The sequence below is a fragment of the Tribolium madens genome, unplaced genomic scaffold, assembly GCF_015345945.1.
Source record: "Tribolium madens isolate multiple individuals breed KSU strain unplaced genomic scaffold, Tmad_KSU_1.1 Scaffold_19;HRSCAF=116;Tcas5.2_LG9, whole genome shotgun sequence".
Classification (NCBI taxonomy): Eukaryota; Metazoa; Arthropoda; class Insecta; order Coleoptera; family Tenebrionidae; genus Tribolium; species Tribolium madens.
Window position 1 is genome coordinate 7893661 of NW_025400983.1, and position 22077 is coordinate 7915737.

Consider the following 22077-nt stretch of genomic DNA (forward strand, 5'->3'; position numbering starts at 1 on the left):
TCTTACTTTATGAATGCGTCTGAATCGGACCGGACTCGGCCGTTTTAAAATTCAATATTCTTCTTGTCGGAGTAGTAAAATTGTGCTTTAAAGCTCGGTGCGACCCTGGGGATGTGTACAATCGATCTCTACAAGCAAGGATCACCTCCCCGAGCGAAGATTCAACGACACGATGTTCCATTTAGAATCATCTTATCCACTCTCCTCTATCTTTTTATCTGCTAAACAGTCTCCGGCACGGCACGGGTTTAAACAGCAGCGCGTTCTGAATCTAATAAGGCCATCTCCTCTCATTATCTCGTCCGATGGCAATATTTGCTCTTCCGACGATATAAAAGCCGAACCATCAATCCACCCTCTCTCGTTCCTATTAATGCCACAGTGCCACACTTAAATCCCATCCCCAGTAAAAAATTCCGAGACGCCATTTCGAGAATTGTCTGACGAAACGTTGCTGCGGCAACGGTGTAGGTGTTGCTGCCGCACCGAGACAGGTGTTTCAAATATAAGAAAAATATTTTTATCGATAACATGTTTTCTCATATTACATTTCGATTTTATGTTCAACGAATAGACTCCACTTTTTGCTACCGCTTGACAATCGTTATTCCCAGATTGCAATGCTGACAAACAAATTATTATGTGAATACAAAAAACTTGTTCTAAATTTATGGCAGATTTTTTTTAAGTATCTCTTGGAATGCAACCACCCATGGTAGCATCTGCATGTCGCTTCATCTGACCAGAATTCCTGCCCTTCTAAATATTTTTTATTCAAAAAAGGGAAAATAATCGGATGAATAACTCAATGCCTTTTCATCAATTTCCTATAAGGCATTCGACGGGGACGTCGTCTGGAATGGCGCATTGTCTTGCAATAAAGCACACCTTTGCAGATTTTTCGACCAATTTTCAGAATTTTTGGTTGATAGCTAAAAATAATATTTGTTGAAAGATATTGAAGCCTGTATGCACAAGGTGCTGATTTTAAATGTCTGAATAAGGAATCTCCGAAACTAAGAGGTTTAGCCAAAAACGAGTGATACATTCTGTGGATTACTTTTTGAGAAAATAATATTGGTTAAAACCGCATCCCGATCTTTTGTTTTCGAATTATAGAAAAGTTGACATTTTAGCAAAATCTAAAAAAAAATCGTATTTTTGGTATTATACAGGGTTATTCATAAATATGAAGCAATATTTGAACCTCAAAAATGACCCATAAAATGATGTTAATTTAAATAATAACTCGTGTCCTATCTCCACTGATAAGAATTTTACAGTTGTTGCCGTGGATATCATTTATTCAAAATCCATATTTTTTTGATTTCAGCGTCGTGCAGTCCTCAGTTTAAATTAAAATATCTTTGAAACGGTCCACTTTAGGGATATTAAAGGTTATGCGTTTGTTATTCGGAATTGATTACTCTATCTATTTGGGCAATAAAAAATTGGTGTTTAGAGAACAAAAAAATGGAAAAACACAGAAAATGTGACCTGCAACTGCTGGAACCGGAAATTGAGTGGATGTATCCGGTTTTCGAGATTACCAGTTCAAAAGGTATGTTGTCACAAGGAAATGTTCAAAATTTTATAATATTTGGTCAAATAGTTCCAAAGTTATTACAAAAAAATCAAATTTCCATACCCACATTCTGAGGGCTGCAAAATTCTTATCAGTAGAGATAGGACACGAGTTATTATTTAAATTAACATCATTTTGTAGGTCATTTTTRAGGTTCAAATATTGCTTCATATTTATGAATAACCCTGTAGAAGATAAGTACGGATTTGTTATAAAGACATTATGGGACACTTTTTTAGGTAGATTTAATAATGTAGTTAACATTTTTCTTCAGTTATTTGTTTAGCTGTAATAAGATAAACTTCATATGTGGCTATGACCTTTTTAAAAAACTTATTTTTTTCTTATCTAAAGAATATATAATTGTAACAGAATATTTTAATACATTTTTAGCAAAAAATTATCTTTGATTTTTGTTTGCAGTTGGCCCCGAAAAAATGTTACATCTTCAACTAAAAAGATTTAAACCATACCATATTATTTAACAAGTGTCGCTAATGAAAAAGTTTTCTAAGCACTAAGTAATAAAAAAAAACAATAAAATTCGTAAGTCAAGTTATTGTTGACTACTAAATAACATTTCTTTGTTTTTAAACAAACTAATATTACCATTGTAACATGTAACTTCAAGTGACACAAAGTGTTATAAAAAAACCGTATTAATTCTTCAATCAATATATTTTATTTGACACAAAAATTACGATATCCGTGTGACCGTGTGAGACGTTATCCTAACTCCATTAGACCATCAAAAAATGTTTTTTTTAATTGTATTGACTGTTAACACATTTCTTTTTTCTATTTCTGGATTTTTTTAACTTTCGTAATAATTTTGTTCTGATGAGACGCTCGAATATTTGTTTGATACTTCGAACGTATCGTATTTTTTTTATTTTTATAATTTTATTTTTTCATCTATTTTGCAGTTCACAAAACTCTWATGTCCAGTAAGTAAAATAGATTTTACATGGACAATTACTATCAAACAAAATATGTATTTCATTTTTTAAGTATACTTATAAAAAAAATATTCTGTTATGAATATATTTTTTAGATCGGAAAAAATAGGCTTTTCAAAATTGCTAAAGCCACCAATGCCTTCCATTTAAAAAAATACAACTTTATCTTATTACGACTTTAAAACATTTTGTTTATATTTTAAACCCGTATCTTCCATCATAATAACGAAGATAAATATTTTTTTAGATTATGCCAAAGTGTCAACTTTTGTCTATAAATCGAAAACAAAAGTCGATAGCGGTATGTGGTTATAATCAATGTTATTTTCTCAAAAAATGAGTCCCAGAATGTACACTCGTTTTAGTTTCGGAGATTCCCTTTTCGGTCATCCAAAATGCACCACCCTGTACAATGTACATACTACATACTCCTAGTAATTTTTTTAAGATTAATTTTTATTCACACGGCTCTTTGCCACGTCGCAAAAAGACGCGACTAATCCAGAAAAGTCCAGTCGTAATTAGATAACTGGCGTAAAGCGCTTGGCGTCGGCTGAACACGTAAAGATGTGAGATTATCCCAAAGCGTTATGTCTTAGTCATGAACCGCCTCGTAAAAGCCTACCTAAAATAATAATTATAACTCGGAATAATAACTGTAGGTATGCGACTTGATTCACAAAGGTGCTGTTAGTCATTATTAACTAATTAATTAAAGGATTAAGTCGTGGAAAGCCTTTTCTTTACGCTAGTAATTTGGTTATGAATAATATATCATCTCACGCAGATGCGGTAGAATTAGATCAAACCGAAAATGTAAAAATTCAAACTACCACACTCACTACATCTCTATTTCAAACGTTTCAAGGGACCCTCAGGGGTTTAGTTGGTGGGTGAATTTGTGATATTTTACGACCAAATATCCCAGTCATGTAAATTTACTAAGCTCCTAAAATATTTCGAATTTATGTAAGTGTACTGCTGGGAAGTTTATGCTGAAACTATTAAGATTGAAGTCGGCATGACCTTCACATCGGGAATTAGAGAAAGAAGCAAAAAGCCGGTTGGGATAACAAGAAAAAAGCTTTTATGTAGATGAATTTAATAAGCTAGRATAGAGAKATGAGAGAAAAGTGCATTCAGTACTAAAGAGGAACTCGGAAAGATGGTCGCGGATTTACGAGAATGAATATGGCGGCAAGTATGACCAACAATGCCAAAGACTAAACCMTCAAACTTTTGCATTTTTATTTTGTCGGTCACAAATTACCCACGAGTATATTTCAATGTCGATAAGATAAAAACGTCGGTTTCGGAAGTCCGAAAACATATTGTTGAAGGGTTCGGATATTAAAATGCCACCGTATCAGAATTGAAATTTGGAGCGGACTAAATTTCCTTCAAACTAATGGATATTTTTTAAATAACATTTCGGGGAGTGTTATAATACTTATAATAATTCAGTTTAATTATGTAGCGCCCGGGGTCGCCTCTAATCCCAGGTTTTTGCAGTAATTGCGTAAACGCTACAGCTTGGAAATATCTAAATAATTCTATTTCCTTGCGGCTGTGCAAAATCTGTAAAAAGAAACCGAGTAAATGTAGAATTCTTTAACACATTCCGCTAAGTGCTCAGATTCCGTTAGTGAATCAGCTGATAGCAGGTATGCGTGTGTGCGGAGTAAACGCCCGGATTACAGGGCTTTCGTCAGAAATGCGGATAAAATATTAACCCCTTTACTGTAGAGTCTCATCCCGGGTACTCTCGACAACACGCCGTCCTCAAAACAGTACTTTAATTCGCTGTAAATTAATGCAAATAGCTATGAAAAGGGAAATAGATTACTTTAATGCAAATCGAATATGAGTGCATTCGCGAGCAAAGCACATGTTAACCGGCTTGAATTGTGTAACCCTCTATTAATATTTTATATGCAAATCCATCAACACGACCTAAGCGACCCCGACCAATCCACAGTCGCAAAAAGTGCAATTTTCAGCCCGGATTCGCATTTTGGCCATTTTATTTATTCCTCTCCACACCCTTCTATTTCAATTAAATCCCTGTTTTTCGCTTTTTATTTTGGGATTTTTACAAAGATAACTTGTTTTTTTAGTCCCAATGGTTGAAAAATCAATGTCTCTTGTTACAGTCCCAAGGTAACACACAATAGTTAATCCTGAGATAAGTCAGGTCGGTACCGTGAAGCGAAATGAAGTGGGCTGTGGAGTGCGACAGTTGAGCATCGCGTTCGGCGAGAGGCTATTGATCGAGGCAGGCCAGGACGATGGATAGGCCTGGACCGAATGTCCTTTGGTCTCGACGCAAAATATTCGAAACGGAGTTTGCGGCCTCTTGATAAGTTTAAGTTTGTCAGTGTCTTTCCTGTTTGCACTAGACATATTCTCGACAAGTTTAGATTAGTTTTCTCTTGGTCGACAAGTACACGACTTGAAAAGAAGGCGATTTTTTCCTGTGGTTGCGTCAAAAAAGAAAAACCTGAAAAATCCGCGCCGGAGGTGGTCTTTTATGCAATACGTTCGGGCTCCTGACAGCAAATTGCCAAAATAAATCTAGGGCCCAGGAAGAATATAGGCCATATATTTAACAGTCGGCTAACAGATTGCGTTCGGCTACAGACACGCGGATTCCCTTGCAATTGCGATTTTTCAAATTAACGGAAAATTCCTCCGTCATTATTTTTTTAGCAAGAGATTCCTGCCAATGGAAAACATCTTCCACAATCACATAAATGCAATACCATTTTTTTTWATTATTTAAAATAAATAGTATTTTATGTATTGCAAAATATTTAATTTACCTAAATAGGTATTTATTACAGTTGTACTGTTTGCACTTAAAGGTTACATTCAAGATAGTTTCCGCCATAAATACACAGGCTGTTCCGTTATTGTCTAAATCTAAATAAATAACGGAATATTCAATTATAAGGCAAAAGTTGCCTATAAACATGTCTCAAAAAATGCTATGTAAGAGAGCTACGTCCCTTAAAAAAATTCGTTTTTAAAGGGTTGTCCCAATATTTCAGAACAGATAAAATTACAAAATTTGGTAGAGCTGATAACCTTTACACACTTAAACAAATTCTAAGATTAAATGTCAAATCATAGGCGTCCTAAACGGTTAAACAAATTTAATTTTTAATTTTTATGCTGTTTATGCTCTGTAGCATAAATTTTAAAATTAGGTAAGTTGTATCGGAAAAACACACAAGACCTTTTTTATGAAAAACTATAAAATTTAGAATTTAGTTGCTGAAAGTGGCAAAAAACTACAGGCGAAATAGTTAGAGTACTTTTTACCCTAAACCCACCCACTTTAGGAAGCCCCTGATTYAAAAATTTAACATTTTATCTTTGAATTCGTTTAGGTGTGTAAAGGTTGTCATCTGTACCAAATTTTGTAATTTTATCTAAAATGGTTTCGAAAATATTGAAGTGCTGTAGCTCCCTTGCGATACATGTTCATAGAAAACTTTTGTCTTAAAACTAAATAATCTCCTGTTTAAATTTGTAATAATAAAAACAAAGCACCCTGTATAGAAAGCAAACAAGCCCCCCTCCCCCCTCCCGAACAAAACCATGCAAAATTATTTTGCAATGGTAATAAAATTGAAATTATATTTTAGAATCAAATTAAACCTTCCAATTTTGTATACAATTATTAATATGTTGGATATTTTTGACTTTATCAGCAATTTCTTGATAACTATTTAACGTAAGACAATTATTTTTTTATATAAAAAAAATTAAATTTGCTTTCCAACGGTGCCAAACAAAAAGGACTAGCGTCAATACTTCCGAAGTTATAGAAATAAACCACTCCTGGTACCGAAAATCGCCCAAAATTTCGTCAAAAATCAAAAAAAAAAAAAAATCTGAAAATTGAGCCATTTGCACTCTTAGGGGTCCAAGGTTTGAACCCCGCTCAAGTCAGCAATTTTTCACTAATTCAAATTCAAATACTAGTTTAAATTAGCAATAAAAGATGGCGGGTGCATCAGAGCRCAAACTTTACAACACGTGCACATATTCTAATAAGTATAATAAAAGAGAGAGAGCATACGAGAAAATACGAATGCAAAGCACACTAAGAAAGAGAAAGAGGCATAAGAACAAATAAGTGAAACAGCATCAGTAAGATAAAGCGCTTAAAAAAGCATAAGAGCTTTTTTTTTATTTTTATTTACTTATTGTTCTAATAGCACATTTTAATGTGTCTAATAATGAAAAATATAAAAATGTAGGTAAAGTGACTTGAAACCATTAAAAATTTCGGCAGTGTGGAAATGCAGCCGCGGTCGGTTTCCTTTGAGTCGAGTTTTTTGAACGAGTGACAGTTGGCAAAGCACCCCTCGGAAAAAGTTAATTAAGATAAAGTGGGACATCTTCAGCGACACTAGTCCTCAGTCTGAATTTGACTAGCTCTGAAATTTTAATACGTTACGCTGAAACGATGTCCCTTGTAGTTTGAATATTCAAGCAGAATATCTTGGTTTTCAAAGTGAAAATTTCGGAAATATTTTAAAACCGTTCCATCATAGATGAGAAAGGAAAGCAGAACGATAGCGGCAAAGAATCGTCGTTTAGTATTAAATATTCATCCAGAAAGAAGGAAAAAAGGCTGAAAGTCCAGTCGATTCATGTCACATAAATAACAATCGCGTCTGTAGAGTAAGCAGGTTTGCTGCGGTCTCGATTTGTCACTCCATATGTTGTATCGACATGGTATGACGAGCGTATATGGCAACCACCGCCACCAGATGGAACCGCCACACCATGATGACAGACCGACAATCAAAATGTCCACCCCGGACAATCATCATCACAATTACACTTCTGCGGTTGCTTCCCAACTCGGTTAAAATAATATATAACGTCGTAAATTCTTACGGTCTTGGATCGGCGCTTGAAAATTTGCGATGTTATGGAAATTCGACCGGGAATGACCGGATTTATAAAGAAAAACACATTTGCGGTCGCTCCATCCGATACTCTAATAGACCATAGGCGGACTTTATTTAAATTTTTATTATTATGCCAGTTTTAGGACCAAATTCGCTAGCAACAAAGAATGTGATCGGGTAGCCAAAAAAGGTTATAATCAATAACGTCAGATGGAACAATTATTTGACATTAACTTAGATTGTAAAGTAGACAAAGGAAGTTTGAAACGAATCGTAAATTCCAGATGATTAATTGATAGAATAATAAAACATTCGAACTAGAATGCTGTTTGTGCTTTATATAAAGTTTTTCGATGAGATGCTACATTTGGCTCGAAAATCTTAGCTGATTCATCTCACATGAATCAATATCGGTGGTCCTAATAGAGCTTTTTGTGGCGGCACATTAGCTTGTCGAAAAAATTTTCCAACTTAATGTAGTCCAGGAAGAGACAAGGAACGTGTCTACTGTGTTGTATCTTGTCGTGAGAAAAGCAAGACACAAAATAATTCACTTTTCTCCATTAAACGTCAACATCCTAACCGTGTTATGCACGGTCGGAGGCCATCAACGCGGACTTATCTTGCAGCGGATCAAATTAGACCGCGGATTCGTCAATAGAAGAGGGATTCGATTAGCGCGCGGTCGTTTTTGAATAGCGGCTGTCCCGAAATTAATTAATTTTCTTTATGTTGACGCGTCTATGAAACGTTAACGAGACGTCTTGTTGGCAGTTTACACTGCGGAACCGTTCACAGGAAGACGTATGTATATTTAGTAATTCCGTACCTCCATTCCTGCGCTATGTAAATAGTTCAGTATTATTTGAAGACTGAGATGAGTACAAATTGTCGAATTTGCATTTACAATTTCGCTGGCATTGCGAAAAACTCAAGCGTTAACTGCACGGAATTCTGAACATAAAGCAAGATAATAAGACCACAGCACTCTAATGAAATATTTCTTAATTGCGAAGATCCACGAGTCCAGTCATTAAAAAAATATTAGCACTTTCCGTTACGATCGAACAAGAATGAAAAGTAATTGATTTCCTGTACGAAACGGTCGAGTCATCACCGTTCACATAATTTGTTGCTTAAATAACGTAATCACGCAGAAAAGCCACGTCCACAGAAAATAGTCAATTGATAAAAAAAGAAGAATGAAAATCACTTGACTCTGAAAAATGATGCTTGCTAAAAGGGATAGAAAATAAATTTAAATCGGCCAAGATAACAAGAAAAATGGGATAGGAACTAGCATTATTATTTTCTTTTTTTCTCTTTTATTCTTATTTCTTTTTAATGTAAATCACACTATTCTTCTTCGTTGTGTTTTATTTTAATTTGATTTATACGTCGCTTTTTGCTCATTACTCTTTTCATAAGAATTTTATTTTCTTTCACATCCGCCATATTCTGAATAATGAAGTTGCATTTGGGGTCCTAACACGACAATCTACACAACTTCACCAACTACCTACTCGTGTTATTAAAATTCCGTTTATAGAGTTGAAAGCAAAATTTATTAAACTTACAACTGTACAAAATCACACGGCAGAGGAAATTTGAAAAGCCATCGAGCAACTCGTCAATTAGTCACAAACACTTGTTTCAGCGAAAAACTTTTATTCAATGTCTTTCAAATTAAGTTAACAGGCACCAGGCGAAGAAAAAGGTAATAAAGGGAATGAATGAAAGTGGAATCGAGAATAATTATGTGAACGGTAGATTTTTGGTGTAAGCACACGAAAAAAAAATCATTTTTTCGAGCCGGAGAAAGCTCGCTATAAAAGGATCAGTTTGCGTCACACTCATCTTTTTCGTTCAAATCTGGATACGTCAAAGTAATATGTTTGAACTGACCCCTTAAGAGACCTTGTTTCAGACGACATCCCATTATTTGATGTCCTTTTTTTTCTATTCGATTCCGCCCTTTTTGGAGATGAAAACAGATCAATTTGTAAATGTGTTAGAAAAAGTTTCTTACCCGACAAAGGCCACTGAAGACTGATGTTCTAAAGAGTATAAACCCTTGTCACCAACCTTTTTTAAAGCAACTACTTTTGTATTCTTTGTACAATCGATCAATCAGCGAACCTAATGCTGTCAAACACTCTACTCAAAATAAAATATAACATATGTGTCTAAATTTCCAAAAGGGGGTGTAAAAATCAACATTGCTAATGAAACAATCTCCCCTCTCCCTCCACGTCTATCCCATTTCCGTTTCCTCACATTAATTAATCGTGTAATTTCCGCAATGTCATAATGCGGTAATCGCAAACGCTCACTTTATCGGCTCGACCTTTGATTCTTTCTTAATTAACAGCACGCGGCAAGAATTAAAAGCTCATAACAAGTGAAAATAATGGCACAATTTTTATCGACTCGGATAATCAATCTGCATTCGACACTAAAACAGAAATTATCCTCGCCTCGACAAAAAACCCATTTTCTCTAATTACACGTGTCGTTAATATAACCCCGGCACGAACACAACATTATCCGGCGATAAAAGTCTGAAAGCACCACCCCCGCCAGACGATTCGTGTAATATACATAATTAAGTGCTTACGTCAAAGACTAATTGCCTAATTTAGGTGACTTTAAGGTTAAACGTCGACCATGATCGTTTCAAAAATTTATAATGTGTCCTCGTCGAGCCGATAATTTGATTAGGTCCGCGTAATTAGTTAGGCCGTTTCATCTTCGAGACCCTTGCCTAAATCCCTTCATAATTCTGTTATACAGTTGGAAAATTCGTTGCTTTAAAACACGCAAATCGCATTTAGCGGCAACGTCGGTTTATTTGAATTCAATTAAGGATGTGTAGGCACAAACGCCTAAACGGACCAAAAATATCAAAGCTTTCATAACCTGATTCACACAAGCTCGAACCTAGGCTCAAAACCCCAAGCGAGGAACGCATACTTATTAATGTATGGCAGAGAATGAATCACGACGAAAAGATCACGGCGCCATCTCTCCTTCCGGACATCATCAATCTATGTGCAGTAATCTAGAACTATGCCTGCGAATCATATATAATCACAACGATAATTACACAATTTTTGGTTCTTCCACGTTATATGGTGATATTCCATATTGAAGCATCACAGATCAAAGCAGCTATTAATAGTTTGAATAAAATATGTCATAATGAAACTAATTTATGAAACGCACATCAATTTCTGGGCAAATACAAAATTTCGTTTTTTTTATAGAACGGAGCAAATTAATCAAAAGCACACATTGGGTTTCAACCGGGCGGAATAAAAACTGCGGATTCCCGACTAGGAAAACAACCTAACACAATATAATTTTAAATGTTTACCTAAAATCGCTCGCAGTTAGTAATTAGCGGTCAAACAAAATCATGCAGTGAGAATAAACACGTAAAAACGGACCATCCGACAAATTAAAACCTCTCGCGGCATGTATCGACTCTAGCTATCCTAGTTGAAGTAGAATAAGAAAGCATTCTTGGTGAGTTATAGAATTTTACGAGGCATAATTTTTTTAGTATGATCCACAGCGATAAAACGATATTGAGGTATTCCCCTTTATCGGCCATAATGTCTCCTTTTACGGTGGTATTTAATATAAATTCGATAGTCATAACTTGGCATGGTATTCAAATTTCGGTTCCTCTGACAAAATCAACGAATGTGCATATTGGATTAATTTCAATCGAGTTTACCTAAAGCGACTCTTTAAAACCGGTCAATAAAAATGTTGGCCGCATTCCAAATTCCTACGAGACAACCAAGACGACTTACTCCGGCCCCGGGACTGGAATACAAATTCGCTTAGGTCGCGCCCCCTCGTACGTCCCTTATCGGTATGCAGCGATGCAGGACCAGCGCATCCGCCAAAAATCAACAAACGCAAATACATGCCCCAGGCCGGATATTGCATTCACCTTTTTCTTTTATTAACGTACATAACCAGATTTTGTCAATAATTGTGACATTATTTCTCTACATCCGTTTCATGTTTTTGTTTTTATTCAGGCTTTTGTATCGATTAGGTCAAAACAATCGGATGGAAATGTTTAAATAAAATAAAATTATCATGGTTCAAAATCGATTCAACTCAAAGCACAAACAATTGCTATTTTAGCTCTACTTTAGTGAAAACTATGTTGCGTCGTGAACTGAAAATTAACTAAACTGAAAAGTATCCGCCGCGCCCGTTGAGAGTAAGAACGCATACATTTCAGTATTTGCATAAGCTGACACAAGTTATTTTACCACAAAACTAAACTTTTCCATATAAAGTATTTTGCGATTGATAAATCTCTGCTTTAGACGCGGTGTCGTCTTATTTAAAAAAGTACAGTTGAGAAAGTTTGAGAAAAAATGTTTACACGATACTAAACTTTATGCAGTATATTTTGTTTATAGTGTCAATAAACGGTTTACTACTTTCCAAATTGAAGTTTTATAAAAACATTTAATTTTCAAATATTAGATTCGTAAAAACTGACATCTCTTTAGATATATAGTTCGACTTTTATTAAAACTTCAAAAGTACGAATACTATTTGCCGCGCTTAAATTAGCTAGTGGCATCTATATTTTCTTTCAGAAGGACAACTTTGTCGCTCTTATCATCTCACATAAGTTTAAATTTTACAGAAACTTTTTATGGCACAAACATTGGGCTAAACTACGCTTTCAAACTATCAATTTATTCCTTACTTAAAAACGTGCCATAGTCAAACTACACATAAATTTTTTCAAGAAATTGTAAATAATTTAGTTTCCAATTATTTTTAAAGTACCTACTACTCTTGTTAAATTTTCATTTAAAGGCAACAATTTATTGCCTAGTTCTGTCTATTAACTCTGTTATGTTTTAACTTTTAAAGTTACAAGAATTCTTTTTATACGTATACGCTTTTACGACCCAAGAATTAAACTAATGTCAGACGTTTAGTAGTAAAGTAACGAAAATATAATCATTTTAGATCAGTTAAAAATATGTACGACAAATTCAAATTAATAAAGTTGATCTTGAACGGTCTCACACATGTGTAAAACGTTAATTTAACCATCTTCGTCGCTCGATAACAAATTTGGAAGCACTAGAAGTAGAAAACAACAAAAGATGGAGATTGAATAAAGGTAAAAATAAAAATTAAGTTAAAATTTTACTTATTAGAAAGCACCTAAGCGACACCTTTGGGCACTTATTTGTATTGTTAATATTTAAATTTTTCTTAGAAAAATCAAAAAAATTGTGGTGACAATAAAAAGGCTCTTTTGATATTTTATTTGAATTGTATTTTGATTTGAATTAGAGAAAATTCGGAGTTCAAACTCCGGACCTTCTTGTCGGTAAGCGGGACCTCTGCTTTAATCCAATATATTCATACGTATGTACATGAAATATTTGAAAAATTCATTTCTCCATAACGTTTTAACAATTTTCTGGATCTTTTGCACTCCTGTGAGTGCATTTGGAGCAATTTTAATATTTTCAATTATTTCGATTCTTGACAATTTGTGGCACATATAATTTTCTATCTTAAAAGAAATATTGTCCTGTGCACTTAACAACAAATGACCAATTTCGTGTATTAATTTCAATGTGATAAGTTCAAGTTATTTTTATGATTGTAGAGAAATAACTCAATCCAAGAATTTTATACTACTAGGTATATGTTTATATGGCTGCATGGGAACATACGCCGAAAACCAACAACAACAACAAACAACAATAACAATATAATATGTGTAGTGTAGTCAAAACTGTTTCAGTGTGAATATTGTTTTTCAAAGCACAAATTAAAATAATAACAATTCATTTTTTGTTTGTAATTTTTGTTTTACTAAATAAAAGTTAATAATAGTGGAAAGCAATTATCGCATCATAAATATTACATTAGCTTTTCTTGTAAAAAACTCAATTTATTTCCTAGTTGCACGTCGCCATAAACATTATTTGTGTATGTAAATTAAATGACAGAGACCTTATTTCGCCATTATTTATTCGTTTAATTTTCTCCCTTGTGCTTTGTAAAGCAAGTAATTTAGCAACTTAATAGTAAATCTTACTAGTGCTCTTGTAGTTTGGGTTTTAAAACAGAGATTTACTAAAATTGAGTGCACTTAGATAATGAGAGCTGCTGTAATTTTAATGCGCAAAATCAATGATAAATTCCCGATCGTCGTTTCCAAAGAAAATACAAATTTAATTTGGCCGTTTTGTAATGATACAACATCGTTTAAAAATTCTTTCATAAGTTGGAGAGCATTCACGAATCCATTTCAACAACTGCAATTCTCTGCAGCTTCTCAGCGGTGCATTCGCCAAAGTCAACCTTGTTAAAAGCTTCCCTTTTTAAAAGCTGCTGTTTGAACTTTCAGCATCACTTATTTAAACAGAAACTATTCTCTAGTGTTTACTCCATAACTTTTGAATTTTTTATCGTTTCATACAAGTTCAGACTAACCGCTTTGGCAGTCGGATTCATAATGCACGCGCTCGTTTGATTTCTGATCGAAATTTTATATGCAATTTTCAAAAGCGCTGCAGTAAATCTTTTTTAACTGTGACCCCGTTTCAGTGTAGCCCGAGGTCCTGCCCTGCAATTTCCCCGTGTGAATGTCACATTATGCCATCTAAAGAAGGCAATGTTATACATCATGTTTGGAGGTTATGCATTATAAAGAATGGAAGAAGAGTAAGAGCTCAAGGCATATGTTAACCTCACATGACCCGTTCTTAACCAAAATGTGGCTAAATGAAAGTTTTATGCGGCACTGGAGGTCCATAAACCACTTTAGTGCTAAATACATTTCACGTCGTCAAGATTACTTTAAGGATAACCATTCCGGTTTTCAGACGTGTCGTAAAAAAACTGAGGGTTCTGCTTTATTTGGTTATAATTAGGTTCAGCCGGTCAATCGATAAGAGTGAATTTTTTATTGTTGTAAATATTAAACGGGCTTGGGGGCTTAATCGACTGTGTTAGAGTGTAATTTTAAATTAAATATTTATTAATTTGTTTAAAAATTTACGCAATTTAAGAGAAGAGGTAAATAAAATTAAAATTTTGTTTCTTACTTTAATCAAGACGGTTTTAATTAAGGCGGGACATTATTATTAATTTAAATTTTACGTAAACATTATGTCCTGTTTTATTAAGAGAGAGGCTGTTAATTTATATTAGGAGTGGAGACAGGTTGTAAACTAATAAAAAGAAAAACGACCACAAACAAGTCCGTTTCAAAATCTTCTGAAATATATCGCCACCACTCATTTAGTTTGCTCTTTACGACTCGAAACTTTTCTCTTGTAATTGATAGTTGAGTTTTTTATTTGAGCCTGAAATGGAGGTTAAGAAACGCAATTGAAAATTTTTCAAATTTATTCGAGTAGTGGAACGGCTGTGTAACGTAGTTAGTGTGTTTTAATAGATACGGCGTAAAAAAACTTAAAAATGATCTTAACTTTTAAGCAAAGTTAATTTAAAAGTTGCCCCTCTTTTTATTGCATTTTGAAATTAACCGAGTTCCTCAGTATTTTAAAAGCTTTTATGGAGAAAAATCTTAGCCGGAGATATTTCTATAGTCGGCGATAATTTATTTCACTGCCGTTGGCAGATATTCACCGCTGCGTAATTTTTTCTTCATCGTTCTCTCTTCGTGAATAGTTTGTTGGTTGAACAATAACCCCATGCAAACAAACCAGATTGAAACGTAGTGGCCGCAACAACAAAGTCCCTCTTTGCGTCCCCGTCAAAGAAGGGAATTATACCCGGTCGAAGATTAAACGCAATTTTCGATTTAATTCTAGTTTTCAGCTTCGGTTCCGAACGAAATGCGTGACGTAAGTTTGCGGTTCGCCGTTGACTGACTTCAAATTGGCCTCCCTTTGCCGAATGATTTAAATTCATTATTTGGTCGGAAAGCTGAGTTTTACAACTCTGACGGAGCGAGAGGAACGCAATCTGCAATTTCGGACGATCGACCCTGCGCTCCCCAACTTCTCCAAGGACCCGCATTATTAGAAAATGGACGTTTTGCGGCTTGTCTTGAGACAGGTGACGCGGTAAGACCGAAAACCGACCCTTTCAGTCACAAAAGATTAATTACCGGACGACTTATTACTATCAACGCAACGGTATTATTATTCGCCCGGCGCATCCACCAATATTCAAAATTGCTATTTACAATAGTGGCAACCTACTCAGTTATTTGTGTTTACATCGACAAAACGCTTTCACTCCCCACACACATATACATCAAATGACAACCACCATACAAAAAAAATTAAAATAGAAAACGTTGAAAAAGTAGCCAGTTTCAAAATTTGATTCTACAGCAGATTTACCAGACGTTTTGAATTCCATGTATTAGATTTAACCACAAACAAAACACTTCAAAATAAATACCCCTTTATTTGCAACTTTTTTAACTAAAATTCTTTGAAGCAAGTCTAAAAGATTATTACAAGTGTGGAAAAGTAATATACATAGTACCTAGAACAACTAGTAGCATTTTTTGTTATTATTGAAAACTGCGTATGCAATTTGTCCAGTAATCAGGGTTAGTTAGCAATGTATTATTACAATTACTACTTAATTTGCTATGTGTCGCAAATAAATTTGCTACATGCTCGTTTTTGGTACATTTGTTCATTTTTATTCAAATAAACAACTTTATTAAAAAATATAAACATAAACTCTAATTTTCAAAAAATTATAAACAAAAAATACAGGTGCGCCAAAACTCGCGCCCCACAGAAAAATTTCAAGTAAGATAAGAGACCAGGAACATGAAATAATGTTTAAAAAATTGTATCTGTCAAAAAAAATTGACATTTATTTTTTGACATTTGACCTTTTTTTTTATGTCTATTTAATGATCCTGATGATCTTGTATATGTCTTTTTACAATTATTTAATAAAGGTACAAAAATTTTGCCAATAAAAGCCACCAATAACATTGAACAGAGTTACAATTTAGGATACAGCTTCCTTGTTTCCTCTTCTAATGGCCTGTAGCAAAAAAACTTGGAAAATAATTTTTTCAACAGAAATAAATAGAGTCGAAGTGCAAAATTTAAACTCTCATAACTTCAAAATTTTTATAGATAAAATTTTTTTAACATTTTTTCCATGTTCGTGGTATCTTACCTTATATGGCATTTTTCTCTGAGGTACGAGTTCTGGCGCACCTGTATATCAACTTGAAAAACAATATACAGAATGATTTTTTTAAAATCGAGCCATTCTGGATGGCAAAATAAAAAAAAATAAAAAACCTTAAGACACATTACTATTTACACTATTTACTTCAATTTTTGCAAGAAGTGTTGATTCTTGACTTCCTTTCTTAAAAGCTGAAAGACTTCCTTTGTCATCAGATAAAATTATCTTCAAAACTCTTTGCAAGTTTGATTTCTATAATAATTAATCATTGTTATTATTGCCGAAAATGCACCACACAATTGGCACTTTGCACCTATAAGCGCTCATTACACAAATTATCATTTGTGGTTATGTTTCAACAATTTAACTGGTAAATTCTGTATAACATGTGTTTGACCAATGCTAGCAGTTTGATACTTTTGTTAAATTTACGACGTCGCAAATGTAGCAATTGTAGTAAATGTAAGAAATCACCGAAAAACTTAAACTTACGTTTTGTAGTAAAAGTTGCTTTAGGAAAATTTATTTTTCCTTCAAATGTTTTTATTACAATTGAAAAAGAGTAAGTGTTGTTTATACATAACACGTTGCTTTCTCTGGACAGTCATATTGTAATGAATTTGCTAAATTCGGCAGCCTCGTGTCGTGAACGGCCCCATTCGATGGCAAACTGCAGACGATGGCTCTGTTTATCTTCCAAATCTGAACCGTGGACGGGTGTTGCCGAGTTGACACTTTGTCAACAACAGCAAACACGGGGCGGTTCGACGTGCCGTGTACTTCAGAATGCAAATAGATACTGTTAACATTCCCTGGCTACGCCCTAGCTCTATCGATTAATAACATCGATACCGAATGACTAGACAAACGAAAAAAACTCAATATGACAACATTTCTTTCCTCTTCAGAAATCGGCCGTCAATCAAGGTAGGAAAAACGCGCGCGCGCTCCAAAGGAAGCAAATAAAATAGGCGCACCCTAAGTGGAGCGCCGAAGCTCCTTTCCTGGTAATTAGATGCCGAAACTTAATTTGTTTTTTGTGTAAACATGTTTATCGAAATAGAAGATGAAAAGTTTGTCTTGGAATCGATGTGGACATCACTTTTAAACCGGACTCGAGTTTAATAATACACAATGGAACAATATGTGTGCTGGTTGCAGAGGTTCCTGTATTAAAGCCATTGTAAATAGAGGAACTGCCATTGTTCGAAAAGTTGTTTTTATTCGAGATTCGACCAAATTTCGGTCGGCGAACAATAGCTGAGGTGCTCCTCGCTCTACAAACACATGTCAGAAAGCTCCTTAAGTATCCCATTGATATAGATTTTTTTTTCGAAAGCTGCAGGTGTCTAAACCGCGGCTCAGGTCGTGACGAACGTCTGCAAACTTCTGCAGGGTTATCACATTGGACCTGGGTCACGCCCTAAATAAGAGAAATCTCAGAAAGCACAGTTGGCTGCCTCCTTGAACTTAATTCAGAGTCAAACTTTGCGAAATGCTCTGTAAATGTTTACAAAGTAGAGGAACGCAACGAAGCAAATACATGCAGAAAGTCAACCTCACTCCGTTACGACGCTCAAGGCGCAAGAGAAACGTCAACTTATAACATATTTAAACGATTTTTTGCCACCCAATCAGCTCGCGATTGGGATCTCAATCGGCAAAGCGCTGAAGTTTGATTTTACTGCCATAATAGAATACAGGGTGTGTCAGAACTCGTGCGGTTCTGACAAACCCTATGTATTGTGTATAAACCTTCTGCTTTTAAAACGTAGTAAACAAAAAAGATGATCTGCTACTCGTATATCTAATAATAAAAAACAAAATAAATAAAAAGGTGTTTTTGACAAAATATTTATTTGTGTGTGTTTACTCTTATGACCGAAAATGCTCCCTCACAAAACAAATGCAATCAAACCATGCATTTGACAACAAAAGCTGCTTTTAATTGTTTCTTTTTATGATAAAACATGTATTTTACCTAAAAATCGCAAAATATCTTTGCTAGTTATTGGGGAGCTGGTGGGAGTCGGATTCCCGTATGCTACTGAAAAATCCCAGTTAATTTCGTGGAGTGAGAGGCGATTTGGGAATTTGTGGTGATTTTAAAATTAAAATTAATCTGAAATATAGATGGGGATCGACGGGGTGGGTCTGCCACGCACCTGGTGACCACCCCACAAAACAAAGCTAATCGTGCGTAGGACAAAAAGAATAAAGTAACAGGGAATATGGTATTCTTTTGTGTGAAAATTGCAGAGCTTTTTGCGCCCACTTTGTCCTAAATTTGCCTTGAACGAAATTCTTCCATAAGAGAGTTGTGTTCAATGACGATAAAGAAAGCTCTCGCCGACGACTAATCAAAGACGAACGGAAACATCACCTGAGAATGTAATTAACGCTATACAATTATTATTCACGCTCGGGTGGGTGTGCGTATTGACGTTTTATTTTTGAAACCAGCCTGTGTTTATAAAGCAATCAGTTTCGGTTGACATGTTGATATTCTCATTACGGAAATATATTGCTCCTTAGTTCGACTTTTGAGCATCATTTATTATTCTGGAGGTTTTTAGATTCCAATTGCGCTCCAGTTTTGCAAATAATTGTCTCGGATGCGAATTTCGAAACTTCTCTACGACGGAAAATAACACAATTTTCACCGTTATTGCGTCTATATTGAATCAAAGCGTTCGCCAACGAACGAAAAATGTTTCACAATTTTCTAACGATGTGACATATTGATTAATTGCAACGCAATGACATTAAATTTACTTGGCTTTATTCCATCGGCGACACAAAGACCTCGACGTCGTTTTGTTACACCACTGCATTAATAACAAAATTATTAATCAGCCTAATTGGCATAAAACAATAATAAAAAATGTACAACAAACATCTGCCTCTCTATCTACCCTTTAATTAAATTTGTTCGATTCTTTTATTTTCATAATTAAAGTGCAAATAGAAAATGTTTCGGTGTGCAATCTTAATTTGGTTCCATAAGTTGACGGTGAGATTGTTTCGGAACTTTAAAACAACAATTAATTAAATTTTAATTAATCGCTGCAAAAAAGTCGTACGAGTGATTAATGAACGAAGGAATAGTAAACGCGATGCGTGTTTTGGAAATAAAATTAAGAAAGTCTACGGAATTATTTTAAGGGTACGAGTATTACGTGAAGTGCACTTTTGGTAGTTTATTAAATTATGTCAGCCTCCGTCTCGGTGACTACGCCAACGTTTTCCCGATTTGTGTTTTGCTTTAAAAGTTTTCAGTATTGATTGTGGGGTATTTTCGTTAGGGGTTGCTCCTCGTTTCCATAAAAACAATATTATCGTCGCGGATATTTGCCCTCGAATTGTTTTAATTCCCTCGCTTTCGCCTCGTTATCACTACATTCTGGCAGTGAGGAAAAAATGCTTGAAATTTTAGTGCAATTAATTAGTAAACAACTACATTTTGTACCATATTTTTATAGTTGCTTGACGCAAAAATATTAAACCGAATAATATATCCAGTTGTTAAACAAAAAACTGTTATTTTTATTGTTCAGGATGCACCAATAAAACATCAACGCAATCAAAAAAATTGTTGCCAATTTATACAACCCAAACGAGTGTCATATTTTCATGATTAAAAAAAGTCGTCATATAACGTAGGTATCAAACGCGATGGTTGAAGAAGTGATCCTCGTCATTAATTACGTAAGCGACAACATCAAAGCGCTGATCCTTCATTTCGGCAACGAAAGCGTCCTTCAATGATGACTAGGCCGCAATAATGACACATATATAACTTTAATTTGTCAAATTGAGCAGTCAGCAAAAGACATTGAGACTAGATGAAGCAGTCATCTAGGGGCATCTTAGCGTCTACGTCAGCAAACGCCCTGACGGATGCCCTCGCCAAACTAAGGTAATAATGTCTCTCATTTGTCTTCATTTGCCTAAGACCTAACAAACATCGTTTACTTTGTTAGTGGAGATATTAAGAAAGAAGAGACTCGGGTAATTTATTCACCGACATCATCGACGGATCGACCCTTGACCTCCGCTTTACTTTCTTTCACATCGCTCATTCCAAATGTGACAACACCTCCTCTTTGCCTTACATCCAATTATTTTGTTAATTGGCTATTACGACAAGCACGATAGATAAAAGTTTCGATAAAGTCGAAGAACAAGTTGATGTGCGTGCAGGTAGAAGTTTACATCACATGCAGCATACAAAGTGTCACACTTGTAGTTTGATTGTTATCAAACTCAATAAAGACGCCAACTTCCCGTCCGCCTCGACAACAACAACTACTTAACGAAGCCTGAATTTATGGCGACGTATTAGCTAATACAACCACAACAGCTTGGAGCGAATTGTAAAAGCGTATTGCCCTTTGATGACAAAGTTACGACTTGCGGCCCAATTGCTCGTCAAAATTTGATTTTTAATTGAGTAACATGTAAACCATGTAATTGAAGCTTTCATTGAGTTGTGTGGGCGGTTGTTTATTTCATTCTTCCTCGAGTTTCTATCAAATCATCTTTCTGGTAATCCGAACGTAAGCTTATATTTCACAATATTTTTTGTTCTTGTGAGAAAGAAAACATATCGTTTCATTGTTGTTTATTTTCTTTGTTAACCAGAAGAAAAATAAATAAACAGTCGTGATAAATAAATGTTAGAAATGAGCAAGATTCAAGAGACAAAATAGTGTCTTCGTTTTTTCGCTATTGTTAGTGTTAATAGTTCTAGACAGTAATTAGTCAAGCAGAAACTATAGAGTTGAAGCTGCTTTGTAAGACAGTATGCTTTATTTGTGTGGTTTCTTTGTTGTTTCTTGTATACCAAGCCTGATGAGTTAGTTGAAGAGCTATTAATTAGATAGAAATCGTGATGTTTGTGATGTAATATTTTTAGAATTTGATATTCGGGTTGGAAATCTTTAATCAGGCAGAAATTTCGAATCTGTGTATTCATCGAAGCAAGATATGTTATTCAGTTGCTTCAGCCAGTTGTACAAAACGGTTTTGATATAATTTCAGAAGAAACTTGGCAACACTTCAACAATTTTTTCGATTGAAAGTTTATCCGTAGTTTGTGAATGTTTCAGGAGGATCGTCAGCTTTCCCCAAACCAAATATCCGCCTAAAACCATCGGGAAAATCTCCGTTTAGTAGTAGGCTTCTTTAACATTTCATCTCGACGAGCAAATAGCAATTCTGGAGTAAACACCGTCGCTATTTAAGGACCATCTCATCAACAACATGAATATTTTAACAGTGACATGATCGATTCTTAGAGCGCATCTCGCATCCATATTTCATGACGTATGCCATCGATTTCTGCATTACGTGACTACTTTATGAATGTGACATTTGTCGAAAAGGCAATTTTTTGCAA

General features: G+C 34.8%; 1 protein-coding gene across 10 annotated transcripts in view; it reads right to left on the reverse strand.

The window, feature by feature from the left end:
* LOC123009304 (disintegrin and metalloproteinase domain-containing protein 11) overlaps nucleotides 1-22077 on the reverse strand; it is a 160489-nt gene that overhangs the window by 137748 nt on the left and 664 nt on the right. The window lies entirely within an intron of this gene.